The sequence below is a fragment of the Lactuca serriola genome, chromosome 6, assembly GCF_051521515.1.
Source record: "Lactuca serriola cultivar US96UC23 chromosome 6, Lser_US96UC23_V15, whole genome shotgun sequence".
Classification (NCBI taxonomy): Eukaryota; Viridiplantae; Streptophyta; class Magnoliopsida; order Asterales; family Asteraceae; genus Lactuca; species Lactuca serriola.
The window spans coordinates 161,761,902-161,776,748 of record NC_136413.1 but is presented as its reverse complement, the minus strand read 5'-3'; the positions used below and the strand labels follow the sequence as shown (position 1 = coordinate 161,776,748).

General features: G+C 37.0%; 1 long non-coding RNA gene and 1 pseudogene across 2 annotated transcripts; one reads left to right on the top strand and one right to left on the bottom strand.

Moving 5' to 3' along the window:
- Positions 1 to 1,080: 1,080 nt before the first annotated feature.
- On the bottom strand, positions 1,081 to 3,103 carry LOC145057208 (bax inhibitor 1-like; annotated as a pseudogene). Its single transcript, XR_013686020.1, has 6 exons — positions 2,909 to 3,103; positions 2,146 to 2,289; positions 1,973 to 2,064; positions 1,686 to 1,872; positions 1,449 to 1,604; positions 1,081 to 1,365 (listed from the first exon to the last, which is right to left on the bottom strand). The product of XR_013686020.1 is annotated as a bax inhibitor 1-like (transcript).
- Positions 3,104 to 5,906: 2,803 nt separating this feature from the next.
- LOC145058930 (uncharacterized) lies at positions 5,907 to 7,677 on the top strand. Its single transcript, XR_013686578.1, has 3 exons — positions 5,907 to 7,119; positions 7,280 to 7,514; positions 7,637 to 7,677. It is a non-coding gene; the product is annotated as an uncharacterized LOC145058930 (long non-coding RNA).
- The last annotated feature ends 7,170 nt before the right edge of the window (positions 7,678 to 14,847 follow it).

Sequence of the window (14,847 nt, the reverse complement as noted above, 5' to 3'; positions counted from 1 at the left end):
AGTTGGGTTTTGTTTTTTGGCATTATTGTTTACAAGCTGTAATTTGATGTATGCTAGAACTGAAGTTGCTATGCATCAATGGAATAATCGTATTTTGGTTTTTTGCAAAATTGGAACCTTTTGTCTTCCTCTTCCCTCAACCATCATTAACATTCAGCTTCACATCGCTTTTTTCATCGAGGTTCATATCCATCTCTATTGAAGTTACAGAACAAAGAAGATCAATTTATAGAAATAGAAAGCAGTCAAAGTCAATACAACAGATGAAGTCGATAGAGGGAACGATCAGAGAAATTCTTGTATTGCAGAAGTCGATACAATCTCAATTATAGAAGTCGATACACTCCGATTCCATACAGTCCAACTCGATGTTTTTCCGATTTACACTTTGAATTTGACTTTTACTATCCGATTTCGCTTTAAAATGGCAAGAAGTTTGATACTAGAGGTAGAGGTCCCAAAAGAAACATATCACTACCAACTTTGTTCCTTTAAAAGGCACGGAAATAACATAAAGGACCAAATGGACAAATATGTATCATTTTCGCTATATTATAATGGATTGATTGATTTTATGTTTTTTTTGACCCCGGACAACCCGAACCCAAGCCTATCCGAGCTAAATAGATTGGCATAAACGCATAGTAACCGCTTTTTCAGTGATTTAACAACAATATTCTTGTTCCATTACTATAATTAAAATCTATAATTTTGCAAAATTATTTAACAACAATATTCTCGTTTTGTAACTATAAATAAAAATCTATAATTTTGCAAATGTTTTTACACCACTTGACAAAATATCAACTTTTTCAGCTCGAATTTACAAACCATTCTTTTGGAACTAGATTCCACAAATACCATACAAAATTTTATGTCATGTAAAACTTAAAATCTCGATTGGTATAAAAACAACACCAAACCTTTAACATCATACATCCAACTTGATAACGTGGTTTGCACAAATTAGGAGTACTTAAAAATGCAATTCAACTTGGTCTTAAAAATCTGGGGTAATGTACTAGTAAAGTAGGAAACCCCATACGCATGTGAATACGATAAATTATTAATATTCGAAGATAATGTAATGTAATGAGCTTTTAAACACTTGGATCGAGTACATGGGATAATTTAAATAACCCCACATTGAGATAGATTGTTGGGTTTATAAGGGTTTAATCACATAATCTCAAATTGACATAGGACATATACGTCACTCATGTTAAAAAAAACAATGTACTACACAAAAGTAACAACTACATCGCATTTTATTTGTAGTCAGAAAGCTTCACATTTTTCTCATTCACAAACACCCTAATCCCTCCTCTTCTTCTTCTTCTCTTCTCTTTCAGCCGAATTCTTCAACTGCATTGCATACAACATTAAATGCTCTCCATACTTTATTAAAAAAAAAATGAAACCAAGTACTATTAAAAGTTAAAACTCACCATGATGATAAGAATGCGAACAAAAACAGCAATGAAATCAGTGAAAAGCGTAAGAGCATGTTTCACATAATCCAAATCTCCAAGATGAGCCTTTTCAATGATATCTTGGGTGTCAACCACCATGTACCCAACAAACACCAACAGCCCAAAGTACAACTAAAAAGCATAATTAAAAACTAATTAGTTGAAAAGAATTCAAAAAAGAATGGATTAAGATTTAGGAGTTTTAAGTATTACCTCAAATTTGAAAAGGGCAACAGAGCCACCAAAGATTGATGAGGCAAAATGTAACCAGAAAAGGATTGAAACACCAGAAGAAAGAAGACCTCCAAGATAAAGATACTCTCTGCGTCTTGCTAACATGGCAGCTCCTGAGAAACAAGCAAATGCGATTGCAGTTCCCATGAACGCGCTCACCAAGATGCTGCAAAATGTAATAAAGAACATGAATCAAGAAACTTGAATGTGTGAAATAGTAAGTTTGGGAAAGTAATATAAGAAGAGGAAGGAGAAGAAGAATGAACCTTGGGTCAAATTCTATGGCTAAGTCGATTAGAGGACCGATGGAGGCTCCTTGGAGAAGAGAAGATGCCATTAATAGAGAGACTCTTTTTTGCTGGTGGATTAAAAGATGTTTTAGAATGATATGAAGAACAGGAAATCAAGATTTGATGGAATGTTAAAGGATTGAATCTACCTCTTGATATTGTGGAGTGGCGAGTAGCCAAAACATGCAGCCCAATGTTCCGAAGGTGGTTAGAAGGCCACCGATGTTCCATAGGATGTGAAGGTAAGCCCCAACTGCAGATGCCATGAGAGCACAACATAGTGAGAGGTAAACCTGCAATTACGTTATAGGAAGATAGTTGTTAACAATTAATTTTACAGATTGAATTATATGGATTTACCTATGAAAATCCCCAAATTTCAATTTCTATGCAAGATTTCATTTGCTTGTTTTTACTACTTCTGAATTGAACGATTTCATCTTGCGTTTTGTAGCAGTGATACTTAATGTCAAAGACCGGAGACTCGGATTGATCAATTTCGTTTCATTTCATTTAATTGTTTTTACTATGATATAAACTATTGATAAACACTTCTGAATTGAACGATTCCATCTCGCGTTTTTTAATAGTGATCCCTAATGTCGAAAGACCTGATTTGATTACTTTTTGTTCGGCAATAAGTTTCTATACTCTCTCAGAGCAATCCGCCACCGAAAAGACAATCTAGATCACAGCTTTATCGATGAATTCTTTCACGATTGGACAAACGAAGTTGTTAAACCGAAGGAATCATATAAAAATTTCACAGATAAAATACCAACGAATTTCAAATTCGTTGTGTCTCACAAAAGTAAACCTGAACACGAAATGATTTAATCGTTTTCTTTTTCAAAACCTACATCTATACTAACGAAATGGTATTCAATAAGAATTAGGGCAAATTAAACATACCTGTTTGAGATGAGTCTGAACTAAGGGAGAGATTTGACGGAAATTCTTGAGAGAATCGTAGGTCCAGCTGTTTGGAGAAGCCGATCGCGATTGTGAATCGAAGAACGATGAGAATGATTCCATGGTAGTTGAAGAAAACAAAGAACTATGAAATTTTGGTATTGAACCGATGACTTTTGGGGGAAGAAAATATGCGATATTTATAGTACACGTTTGCAGACATAGTTAAGTAATCCGGTAGTTTCGCGAAGTCGCCAGATGCCTATCGAAAATCTAATCGTCAGCCATAACAACTTGTATATTTTTTATAGAAAAAACTTCAAAAATGGTCATTAGTTTTCAGAAATATCAAGTTTAATCCCTAAGTTCAAAAAACCTTATAGATAGTCCTTGTGGTTTCAAAACTTTTAACATTTGGTCCTTCCGGCTCACTCCGTTACCATTTAGCCGTTAAGTAAGGGGTATTTTTGTCATTTCACTACCCAGGGACTATTTTTGAAGATTTGCCTTATTTAAAAAAAAAGAAAAAAAATATAATTATTTAATATTAATGGGTCCCACCCCTCTCTCTCTCTCACACACACACACACAAACGTACACACATACACACAAGACCATAGTCCATCCTTTCAGAAACTTCACCTCTCAACATTTACTCCTCTGGTACTTCTCTAGTTCTCTCATCTCTCTCTCTCTCTCTCTCTCTCTCTCTCTCTCTTTCTCTCTCTCTTTATCTATCTATCTATCTATCTGCGTGTGTGTGTGAAGGTTTTACGTATTGATCCACATAAAAAGGTCGTGTTTATAAAAAAGGTGTTACAAGTCTAACAAAGGAGGAGAAGCGGTGGAGGCAGGTATCGCCACCGCAAAACTGTTATGTCTTCGGTGATGGAGAAGCCGAAGGAGGAGAGTAAGAGATCCGAATGCAGATCTGATGTGATTAAGAGCTATAACAACTGTAAGAGTTACAAATCTAACAAGCTTTCAGAGTTGCTGAGGATGTCGGAGTTGTAGGAGGAGGAGGAGGAAAAAGCGGCGAAGAAGAAGGTGGAAGTGTTGGAGGAGTTAAAGCGGGTACTGAAGGGGTTACAGTGCAGCAGAGATTTCAGTTGTGAAGAGCTTAAGCCTAACCCAATTATTTACAAAATAGAAGCATTTATGCAATTCTCTTATTAACAAAAGCTTGTTTGTTAATCTCCTCAATTTCATACCTTCATCCCTGCATATTCCCCTGTTATCTGATGGATTTCATATACTAAGGTATGGATGAATCATTTTGCATTCATTCATTATAAATTATCAACCGAGCTACACACATAAAGTGTTCGATAAAATGACAGAACCAAAACATTGCCCTGTTCCACCAGCTTTTCCTTTGTTATATCCAACTTCATTCCACACCACTATTATACTTGACACTAAACCAGTGTTGATCTGGGAATTATAACCATTATACTTAGGAAAGGAGAAAAGAACGACCATAGTGTTCATCACCTATCGAATATGTATTCATAATAAAAAGGGCCCATGGAAATCTGTTTCAGATCAAATAAAAGAATGGAATCCGGCGGCGATTTAAAGAAAGGGGTGGAAGATTGGTGATGGTAGTAGGAAGTAGGAACGGTGGGGAGAGAGAGGGGGGTGGGACCCATTAATATTAAATAATTATTTATTTTTTTCTTTTTTCTAAATAAGGCAAATCTTCAAAAATAGTCCCTGGGCAGTGAAATGACAAAAATACCCCTTACTTAACGGTGAAATGCTAACGGAGTGAGCCGAAAGAACTAAATGTTAAAAGTTTTGAAACCACAAGGACTATCTATAAGGTTTTTTAAACTTAGGGATTAAACTTGATATTTCTGAAAACCACAGGAACCATTTTTGAAGTTTTGTCTTTTTTATACATATTAATATTAATATTAAATGTGAGACTATATATTATACGATTTTATTATTAATAAAAGTTTTATATTAAGATATAAACATTAAATATTTTTAATGTCTATTTTATTTCAAAATTTAACAAAATATATTTTATTATATCTCAATTTTGATACTATTACTTTATAATATTTCATTATTTTAATTATATAATAAAAAAATCATAATAAATGTTTTTTTATGATATAAAAAACAAATTATTTATTATTATATTTATTTTATGGAGAAAAATGTATTCACCTTAAATAATAAATGTTTCATTAATTATAATGTGATCTATACATTTAATATAATAAATAATATATATATATATATATATATATATATATATATATATATATATATATATAATAGAGGTGTTAATTAGTGGAATTGATTAATTTTTTATTAACAGAAAAATGAAAATATTACATAATGACATGTGGAATTTAAGTAATTCAAAAATCTGACATAATAACATGTGGCAAAAATCTTGAAAAAAATAAGAATTAGCAAAAACATTTTCATTATTATGGTAGATATATATTAAAGAACTAGGTGTAAAACCCGTGTATTACACGGGTTGATTAAGAAAAATAAAATATTAAAATGCAAACAATAAGTATTTTTTTTAAATAAAATTTTGAAATAAGGATGAAGAAACATATTTAATATTTATTGCATTTTATAATTTACATATATAATTATAAGATTATGTGGCTTTTTAATTTTAAAAATTGAAGAAAAAAAACATAAATTGACATGTGGATATTATTTATTTAAAAAATATCACAAAATGAAAGGTATCAAAACTCATTAGAGATTATCATCCTTAAGTTCCCGAGTATTTGGCAGAATTGGTCCCATGTTTATTTCTATATATTCAAATTTGTCTCTTTTCTATCTCACTGTCTTGGGTGTTTTTATGTCATTATTTATATTCTTGATGTACACGTGTTTTTGTACTTTTGTTTTTGTACTTTTGCTTCACCGCGTTCTCAGCCAATTAGATTCCGATTTGTGTTCTTCTTCACCTTTTTGTTACATCTCAATCCTTCTTCAACCCCCTGTGAGCGTTTCTCTCTAGAAGCGATTTTCAATCCTTCTTCACCATTTTTTGGTGTTATGTGCCACCGTTCACTTTGATACCACCTCCCAATACTTTCTTTCTTCACGATCTCTTCTGCTCCTTTAGTCATGGATGTTGTGTCTTTTATGTTGTGGTTCTCATTCATCTACAACCTACTCTGTTGTTCTCTGCACTGACCACCGATCTAACTCCCCACCACCTCCCCACCAATGCTCCACGTTCCGACAATTAAGTTGTGGAAGGAAGTTGATCGAATATGAGTAGGAGAATCTGTGAGAGTACATCATCCAAAACCCTAAATCCCCTTTCATATTAAACCCACATCTCCGCCTCCTTCCTAATTTCGATTGTTGATGAGGTTGATTACATTTTTATCGATGACCATTAGAAAACTCACCAACTTCTAAAGCCTTCCCCGTTTTCCCCTGATTCCGATTGGTTATGAGGTTGATTACGCTTTTGTCAATGACCATTAGAAAACTCACCAACTTCTAAAGCCTTCCCCGTTTGCCACCTGTACCTCCACCACTACCACCAATTGTTCGACATTTTGGGCTGCCACAGGCAACGAAATGGATCTCCCGGACAAGGTTTATTACTATGCCTCACCACTTGCTATTTGCCTGTGATTGGGTAAGCTTCAAAATTATCTACGGGGTTAACCCCATCAGACTTCGTCACTGTTTCGGTTGAGATTAGGGCAAGAAAAAAGATGTAAGAGATGGAGAGGTCGGGAGTGATGTTGACGTTTAAGTTGTTGATAACGCCTATCAACATCAACTATAAATTCTACATCATCTCATACAGGTTCCCCTCTGATAATAAACATGTGACATCAATTCCTGTCTTCCTTCTTGATTAACTTTATTTATATTTTTTAAACCTCTTTATGAGGTTTATTCAAAGAAGAAATTAGATGATGAAACATTGGATTTTTTTTATCAATCCAAGGTACGTTTCTTTCTTGATTGTTTTTTCGATATCGACGCTTTGACATTCACTGGTATGTATCAACAAAAAAACAAGTTATTTTAAAGTTGTTGATCATATACACAGATTGTTTGGTATTGGTGGATTCAAGGTAGTAGTTTAATACACATGTTCCATTTTTAAATTATATACTATTGAAATAAATGTAGATACATAAAAGAATGGCAAGCATTCATCATCTTGTTGCTCATCTGTTCTTCCTCAAAGCTTGGTACTGTGTTTATTCGTGTGCATATATATGTGTATATTCATGTTTTTGTAGGTATATCTATATATGTATCATGTATCTTTATGTTTATGTGTGTGTATGTTCATGTGTTTGTGGTCCTTTTACCGCCTTTAGCTAAGAATTACCATTTCTATTGCTATAGATGTGGAGAAAGAGCTAGAAACAATCATTTACAAAGAAGGTGAAATATGTGATAGTAACTTGGGGGATTTGCAAAATATATCAAGGGCTAGGAGTAACCAAACTGATAAAGGAGTAAGCATAAGCTAAGTTATTCTTTTCTTTCTTTTTTCTTATTTATTAATTCATAACTACCTTTGATTTTGGTTTGGTGATTTCAGGCTCATTCTTCATCAAAAATGATACCCCTTAAAATGGTAAAAAGTTTTAAGATTTTGTTAGAGAATTAAATGTATGATGCATTTAGGTAAACTTTTATAACATAGTTTAGTGCTTCATTTGATTTTTCATCTTGACACATTACATTTGTTTTTTGAAGGTTGCCATCCTACTATTTTGAGTTTATAAGATAACAAAGGGAACAATGGTCTTCATATTGTCACCAAAAAGTGTCATATTGAGGTAAATTCCCTACATTTTTCCGTCTATAAAACATGGAAATGCAAATTCTAATACCCTAATTATGTATTTCATTGGTGTCCAGGTGAATTTGATTCTTAAATGTAACACCGTAAAATTTAAAATGATTTTTCACTTAATTTTTAATAAAACATTTCATTATTTAATCATCCAAAAGTCAAGTATCCAATGTTTCCACAAAATACATAAAATATGTCACAACCAGAAATTTTGTGTCATGTAATCTCTACACTCAAGTAAAATGTAGAATCAAAAACTTACAGAGCATGTAAGATGCTTACTCTATGACATCTAATTTTCAAACTAATACACCATACAAGTGCTACAAATAGTCAATACGCAATTGGAAACCCTAGAGGTTCTTGTTAAGTCTATTTTGGACTAGGACTTCCTTATTGGACCCATTGGGCCAATAAGCCTCCAATTTGACTATCATGGGATTAGAACCTTTAAATGGGCTCTAATTAGACCCACATTCATGTATTTCAACATTTTGGGCCATATTGGACCTAGAATGAAATAAATTAAATATTATGAATCATAATTAACTCAAACTAGCCCAACAAAGTGTAAAAATCATATTATATTTTTTTTGGGCCAAAGATCATCCAAACTAACTATAATATGGGCTTAGGGGCAATAAAGCCCAAAAATCTTTTCTTCCTTTCCAAATCTCGGCCCAAGACAAGCCCAAGAAGAGGAAGTGGACTATTGGCATGACACCTCACTTTTGTATGGGGGATATCCAAGTTTTACACCTCAAATATCCATGCAAATCTCATCTCTCCATGCAAACCACTCTCTTCTTCTCCCTCTCTCTCATTCTCAGCCGATTCCAACACACACACACACACAATTCACTCACTTTTCTCTCAAGGAAACTCTCTCATAACTCATCTATATTTCGAGATCTAAGGAGAAATCAAGAGGATTTTTACACAAAAATCAACATCTAAGGTAAGAAATCTCTTAGATCCTTAAACTAGCTACTTCATTTCATCCAAAAATCACCACTTAATTCATTCAAACTCATGATCTTGCATCCTAGAAACACCTCAAGGCCGAGATCTTCATCAAAGTGTGCTAGGGCCGAAAATCAGCTCATTTTTCTTCCATCTTATTTTTCTTCCATCTTTTCTCCAAAACCGAAACCACACCCAAGGTGAGCTTCATACCCCCTATTTCTTGGTTTTTATAAGTTTTGTGGGTTGGGGGGGGGGGGGAATACAAGCAAATGTGTAGATCTATGATTATATGTATGCTTTGTATGATTTATATGCTTATTTACATGTTTATATGTGATTATGGTGTTGAAACTAGTCAAAAAGTCCTAAAAATCGAGATTTGCATTAGGATGTATGAAACAAGTGTTAAAAATATTATTACACACAAATTATTTCTAGAGAAATAACCAACTTGGTTAACATGAACTCATTGGGCTAAAAATCCCATTTTTGGACTCAAAATGTTGAAAATATAAAGTTAAAGGGCCCAAAATGACAAAATACAAATTCTGATGGATGAAATGAGTCAAAACAGTTTCAATAAGGTATTTTCCAGAAACTTACTCTTTGGAAGGATTAAAATGTGAATTTTTAAGCATAATGGGCCAAAAATGAACTTTTCGGCCCAATAAGGCCCAATATGAGAAAATTGTAAAGTTGAGGGGCTGGAAATGCATTTTTCTGTAAAACAGGGGACTACTAGAGTCCCAAGTCCATTTCAAAGGTTAAAAATGCTTTTCATATTTATAAGGGACCAAAAATGCAAAAATTCTCTATTTTGGGCCAAAAGTGTAAAAACTGCGAAAATGAGGGTTCCAGCCGAGCAAAATTTCATTTGGTGGACTAAAAATGTTTTCCAAGTAATCTTTGAGCCGAAAAATAACTTTTCTATAAGTTTTGATACTAAAGTGTCAAGAAAAATGGTTTGAGGACTAAAATAGAAATTTATTTTATACAAAGGGCTAAATGTGTAATTATCCAAAAGAAAGGGGCTGAAATAAAGACACATCCTAATGTTTTAAATAATAAATCCGTCATGAGGAAATATTAGCATCTCGACTATCGGCAATTTATAATACACCTTCAACACCAAAACTCGTTATCAAACGAATTGATTCGGTCTCGAATCAATAATGAATCCGAAATTACTAACACGACGAAACTTCAATACACACGCGGAAAATTCGGGAAGTCAATACACACGTGAGAATACACCAGACGTCGATACACCGTCTTTGGGCCCAAAAGTTTCAAATCATGCTTGTTGGGCCTAGCTAGCCCGATGACATGATCTTTAGGCCCGAAGGAACCTTGCTTACATGTAGTTGGGTCTTATATGACCTAATTTTGTGTAAAAGGACTCTTACAGGCTTTGTGCTGTTGGACTCCAAGGGCCTTCTGGTGCTGCTAGTAAAGTCGAGAATTCACCAAATGCGAGTCGGACTAAGGGTCCTTCGCATTCACGATAGCCTTGAACGACGTAGGGAAATACCGGGGTTTCGCACCCTCTTCTTTTCCCCTCGGTTGTGGGGCTACATGAGTCCGGGTGGTTGGGTTAAGTGAATAGTGCAAACGATGCCTAAGGGATCGTTTGTACGGTTGTTAACTGGTCGTTTTCATTAATGTACGTTTACAACAATTCACAACTCGCAATTAATCCAACGTCTCCGGAGCTCAATGAATACACTGTCGTAACGAAGAAACAAAACATAAATTATTTAATGCAAAGTAATAGGGAAACATCGGGTTTTCCTAGGGTTTTCAATTAATACACCTACAAATTACATATCGAGTTTTACAAATCGTACTCCTACATTTATAGAAACAAACAAGCATACTTACGGATCTTCACACTTTTTATACTAAGTTCTTTTCAGAAAATATCGGATTTTCTGGTGATTTTCAAAACAATACAAACCACTGTATTTCAAACATTACTTATGAACTCACCAACATTTCATATGTTGACGTTTTTCAAAATACTTGTATTCTCAGGTAACAGGTAAACCGAAGGGAAAAATGTACTCAGTGATGTCTTGTTGTTTGTTTAACTAGTATTGAACAATCTACTTTTGAGAATGTAATGTTTTGAACTATGTACTGAGTGTAAACGCCACCAGTTGTAATATTCCAATGCTTGGTATTGTATGATGTTATGTTTCATGTATATTCATTGTGATGGTATTCAATTGAGTCACAATAGCCCTCGGACGTTTCCGCCGTCTGGTTCGGGGGTGTGACAAAATAATCCATAACCCAAGATCTCAAAAACATGACATCTACAAGTGTGTACCGATCAAGCTGGCGCCTTCCCGCGATCCTCGCTAGTACCTGAAACACATAACACATAACATTGTAAGCACGAATGCTTAGTGAGTTCCCCAAAATACCACGTACCGCACATACGCCTTTCCAGGCCATAGGATCTTCCGATCCAAGTGTCTCAGGGGATTTCCATCCCAGACTCTGTTGACCTTCCAGTCCATATCATCATACTCATATCACAACATATCACATATAGCATACATCACATATACATCATACACGTAAGACCTTCTGGTCACACATAATTACCCCGTCGGGTAAGGCATAGTGAGAGAGTAACCTTTGGTTTATTTTGAGTTGTGAATAGAGTGTTAATTAGAGATAATTATCCTATGTGTTAGGCGGAGGCTAGTTCGTGATTCGTCTACGAGGTTATTACGTGCTTGCTTACGAGGTGAGTCGTTTCACTATACTTACCATGAGTGGTATCTATGTATGATCGGAGGGTCTTCTGTGCTTATTTGAGTTACGTGATATTGTGCATTGTTCGGTGTGATATATATGATATATTTTGTGTTTTACTGAGATCGGACTAGAGGGTCCAACCCGAGTTGTAGGACCGGAGGGTTTCCACTGAGACAGGACCGGAGGGTCCAAACCGAGCTATGAGACTGGAGGGATCTCACTGAGACACATGACCAGAGGGTCCACACCGAGACGCATGATATCGGAGGGTCCATACCGAGTTATAGCCATGAGAGGATTATTATTATTTGTGTATGTGGTATTTTGGTGAACTCACTAAGCTTTGTGCTTACTATGTTGTGTGATATGTGTTTCAGTTACTTCTCAAGACTGCGGGAAGGCGCCGACATGATTGTACACACTTGTTTGGGATTATGTTGAGGATTTTCAGATTTAATTTTGTTTGTGGATTTATGTTGTCATTTGAGACGCTTATAGTTTTTGTGAAACATAATATATGAGTTTTATATGCTTTAAAAATGAAAATTTTGGTTTGAAAATTTACGGTGTTACAAGTTGGTATCAGAGCCTTGGTTTGAGGGATTCGGATCCACCTTCGTGTATGTCTGGACTCAAACTGAGGATTTGAGAAAATTTTCCAAAAGAAATGATTTTTCTAAAACGAGTAAGAGATTCTAAGAGAAAACGAGAAGGAGCAGTGTGTACAATCCGCCAGAGCCCGAATGGTGGTTTCCCAAAATACCCTTAACTGTTTACTTTCGAGATATTTATGAGATGTTTATGAGATATTAGAAATGCATGCTAGAGAGTAGGCTAGGTTTTATATTCTAGGGCTAGAGTTGCCTGATTTGTGATGCCTTAGCCTAGGAGATGCTTTTCATCAGTGTTATATGTTATTTGCTTTGAGTATGTGTTGAGTTCTGATTCGAGAGATAATCTAAGAAGAGATACCTAGATGAGCCTATGAGTAGTCTACTGAGAGAGTAGCCTGATATTTGTGAGAGATAGAGTACTTGTGAATTAGAATCCTAGGAGGAGGACTTGGGATGACTATAGGTTGGTGTGCAAGGTAGTATTGGGCCCGTACTACTGGAAGCACCGAATATGTATGCAACCCAAGTAAGAATCTTTTGGATGCTAAGGAGTGAGTAGGGGCGAGTGATCGAGTGTGAGTATACTCGAGTAAGTCTGATAATTTTGTGTTGTGTTTCAGAGACATTATGGTGGGTACACGCCACACCCCAGGGAGTAGTGGGACTAGCGATGATGAGATTTGCAGGATGATTCATGAGGAGGTGGCCGCAGCCATATGAGAGGCGATTCCAGAGATGTTTGGGTCTATCAACCACCTAGATTGAGACGTTTGATGAGTTGTACGCCGCTTTTACCGAGGTTGTTGTTGATGCAGCCAGCGCAGCTATCGCCGCTGCCAGGCCACAGGGAGGTGACTCGTTGCTGTTTCGTGAGTTCATCAACACGAAGCCACCAGAGTTTGATGGGACATAGGATCTGATTTCTGCTATGAGATGGATCGCTGATATTGAGGGGTGCTTTTATACTTGTTCATGCCCAGAGCATCTGAGAGTCCGGTTCGCCTTGAACCAGCTTCGCTTGGGAGCGAAGGATTGGTGGAAGTTGTGACGACTGATTTTACCCCTTTTGATCATGCTGCAGTGACTTGGGAGAGGTTTACCAAGTTGTTTTGAGATGAGTATTTTCCCCAGGTGGAGAGGGAGCATTTGGCAAAGGAGTTTCTGTCACACAAGCAGAAGACAGATTCAGTGACTGAGATTACACGGATGCTCCATGAGAGGGCGTTGTTTTGCCCTGAGCACGTGTCTATTGAGCAGGCACGTGTGAGTCGTTATCTGAGCACACTAAGAAGGGATATACGGGAGTTCGTGGAGAACTCATCATACCGGACATTGGCCAAGCTTTAGACCAATGCCCGGTGCAAGGAGATTGAGCTTGAGTTATAGAAGAAAGAGGAGGAGGAGTCTCGAGGGAGGGACAGGAGACCAGTACAATCGCAGCCAACGACAAAGCAGGCTAAGCCTGCTGATACAAGGACTGGGAGCCAGAAGGGTCGCACTTGGGGTAAGTGCGGCAAGAGTCACGAGGGATCGTGTTGAGCGGGTATTTGCTACAAATATGGAAAATAGGGGCATATGGCGAAGGATTGCCCCAAAGGGTTTGCAGTCTACTTTCACCGCAACCAAACCGATCACTGGAAGGTCGAGTGCCCCCAGCTTCATCAGGGATCAACACAGGGATCTGCACCTACTGCTATACGAGCTACTGAGAGTTGGCCAGTGAAGGTCGAGAAACCGAGGGTTCATGGGAGAGCCTTCCAGCTGACAGCGGAGGAGGACCGCACATCACCAGACATTGTGGTCAGTATGTATTCTTTATTTATATTCTTTTGAGATATGGCGTGCTTATATTATGCTATATGTAGGTACTTGTGAGTTCTGTACCTGCTTTGGTGTTATTTGACTCGGGTACGAGTCGGTCCTTCGTGTCCTTAGATTTTAGTTGTCACATCAATATTCGACGTGAGGCGTTGAGTCGGCCTCTGAGAGTCTCTATAGCTGATGAGCATGCGGTTTTTGCTACTGATGTGATCCGGTGGTGTGTATTAGAGATCTTTGGCGTTGAGTTTCCAATAGACCCGGTACCGATCGCGATGGGTGATGTCTGTGTCATAGTGGGCATGGACTGGTTGAGTCGATTTGGAGCTGTGAGCGACAGTATACGAGACCCTATTAGGGGAGTTCTTACGGTGTATGGCGAAGGTACTAGATCTGGATCAGCTTTTTTCTGCTGCCAGAGCGAGACAGAGTCTACAGCAGGGTTGTAGGGGCTTTTTGGCGTATGTGATGGATACGCGGGTTGCCATAGAGATTCCTAGTTCTATCGTCGAGGTTCTAATAGTGTGTGAGTTTCCGAACGTTATTCCCAAGGAGTTTCCAGGTGTGCCTCCTGAGAGGCAGGTAGAGTTTCGGATTGATTTGGTTCCGGGAGCGACGCCTATCGCCAAGGCACCTTATCGCCTTGCGCCACCAGAGATGTACGAGTTATCCTCACAGCTCTAGGAATTGTTGGGGAAGGGTTTTATCAGGCCGAGTAGCTTGTCGTGGGGAGCACCGATCCTTTTTGTCACGAAGAAGGATGGTTCACACCGGATATGCATTGATTACCGGGAGTTGAACAAGCTGACGGTCAAGAACTGTTATCTACTTCCGAGGATCAACGATTTGTTTGATCAGTTGCAGGGGGCGTCTTGGTTTACCAAGATCGATTTGAGGTCTGGATATAATCAGATGAGAGTCTGCGAGGAGGATATTCAGAAGAC